The sequence below is a fragment of the Nicotiana tabacum genome, chromosome 20 (genome assembly GCF_000715075.1).
Source record: "Nicotiana tabacum cultivar K326 chromosome 20, ASM71507v2, whole genome shotgun sequence".
NCBI lineage: Eukaryota > Viridiplantae > Streptophyta > Magnoliopsida > Solanales > Solanaceae > Nicotiana > Nicotiana tabacum.
Genome location: NC_134099.1, coordinates 85172934 through 85175376, shown reverse-complemented (window position 1 = coordinate 85175376; position 2443 = coordinate 85172934). Strand labels below are relative to the sequence as shown.

General features: G+C 37.7%; 1 pseudogene; it reads right to left on the bottom strand.

Moving 5' to 3' along the window:
• Positions 1–562: 562 nt before the first annotated feature.
• LOC142174773 (putative acetyltransferase At3g50280) lies at positions 563–2167 on the bottom strand (annotated as a pseudogene).
• Between the last annotated feature and the right edge of the window lie 276 nt (positions 2168–2443).

Sequence of the window (2443 nt, the reverse complement as noted above, 5' to 3'; positions counted from 1 at the left end):
AAGTAAACGAGACCAATTTGGTCTGGGAATGGAGATGAGATTATTGACTATCTTGAGCACGAAAAACTACCCGAAGATCCCAAGGCATCCCAGGCGCTACGCATTAAAGCAGCCCGTTACTGCTTCAGTGGAGGCCAAATGTATATAAAGTCTTTCCAAGGCCTGTTGGCCCGATGTTTAGGAGCCTACGAGGCTAATTACGTCATGAAGGAAGTCCACGAAGGAATCTCTGGAAATCACTTTGGTGCGAACTCGTCAGTGTTAAAGTTAGTTAGGGAAGGATACTACTGGCCCCAGATGGAACATGATGCTAAGGCATTTGTTTAGAAATGCAACAAATGTCAACGCCTTGGAAAGACTTTATAATTTATACATATTTAATAAAAAAATTAAGACAAATACAGGGTTCGAACAAAAGCTATTGAGTTTGGCCAAACCCGCTCTCGACACTCTAGCTCCGCCCCGACGGGGGACCTGCATTGCTACTTGTGGTTGCTCAACTACCCATTAATTTTTATGCAATCATTATTTATTCTATACTCCAAGAAACTAGTAATGCATATAAACCCAAATCTCAGTAGCAATTTCACATTAAAAGCAGCCAAAGAACCCTTTATTGTTTGATTGAACCAAATTTTACATAACCTAAAAAAGATGTTACTTCTCAAAGGAGGGTGATTTAGTATATCTTTTTTCTCTAAACAGTAACAGCTTCCATGAACTCTTCATCATTTTCCATAGCTAGCAAAGTCTTAGGTAAAAGACAAACTTCAATATCTACATTTCCTTCTTCTGCCCCAGGAAATAATGTTACTTTTCCATCACCTTTATTTGCCATCCCACTCCTCACTGCCACTGGTTTCCCCCAACCAAAATCAGTACTGTAAATACTAAACTTTGGAGAACTACTAATTGTCAGTCTATTGGCCACAAACAATGAACTCTTTGTAAATAACACAGGCTTTTCCACCCACTCCTTATATAGTTTCACCACTACATCATTGTTTTGAGAAGCAACTATTTTGTTAATTTGCAATGCTGCCCAGCCAAGTCCTTTCTCCAGTAGTTCTCCTACTGTAATCTTTACTGGCTTGAAATAAGCTGCATTTCCCCAATACCCTTCTGCCAAAGGAGGATTTAGCCTCGGTCTTGTGCCTACAATAACGCATTAATTTCACACATGATTATTGAATTTTATACAGTATAACAATAAAGATACAAGATTATTTTTTGTTACGTTCAACTAACTTGACTTTATTCCCTAATAACGGTAATTAAAGTCCTGCATATAGCTATTTTCCCAAATTAATAACTGATCAACTATCATCTATAACAATAAGTTACAAAATCATCTTAATCGACTGAACTTTATCCATTATAATAGTAACTTATAAAGGGCAGCCAGTGCACAAGCATTCCGCATTCACACAGCCTATAGATCACAAAATGTGGCAAAAAATGAATTTACCCATTATAACAACAAAGTCAAAAATTTATTTTTGGGTCACAAAACTTTACCTACGACAATGATGATAGTGACTTCTTCTTCCTTGGAATGAAGCTGACGACAACGAGTAATAGATCTCTATAGATGAGCCAAAAAGGCTTGAAGAGAAGAGATGGATTTAGTACCCATTTCAGAGTTAGCTTTTGCTTTCAATTTCCCTATGTTTTCTTTACTGAGATGGAAAATCCTTTCCTTCAATGGTGGCAGCTCCATACACTCATATAATTCTTGATCTTCTAGCTTCAAAGGAAGATGAATTGGAGGCTTTATATTCTCAGGAAACCATCTTTTTAGAACTGGAAACCTACTAATAAACTCAGATCCATTGGATATTTCAGACCAAGAATTAAAGAAATTCCAAAAGCAAGTGCCATCTCCTACACTATGACTCATAGTGCAACCAATAAAATACCCATCAACAAGCTCTGTTACTTGAATTCCTAGTAATGGTTTAGTAACACACTCGATGTTACGCATTTTATTAAGTGGGAAAAGGGAATGAACAATAGGTGGCACATAACAAGATTCAAGAATTTCTTCCACATGTGATTCAAGAATTGCATTCATGTGATCCTAAGGTATGTGAGGGAGTGCTAAAACAAAGATAAGAAAGAATGGGGAGTAGGTTGGGGAAATCTTCCACTAAAAAGGGGCCATGAGACCCTAACTCGTAATGTTTGATATAATGCTCAACTGAGCTAGGGCTATGATCAATTTCCTAATAATGGGTTCAATTGTGCTACATTGTGTCACACCTCCTTTTTACGCACCCGCGGGGCGCAAGGAAGTTTATCCAATTAAAGGACAATCGAAACGGGATTTGTTTATTTATTTCAGAGTCGCCACTTGGTAGATTTAGGGTGTCCCAAGTCACCAATTTTAATCCCGAATCGAGGAAAAGAATGACTCCGTATTACAGTCTGCGTACTAGAAATC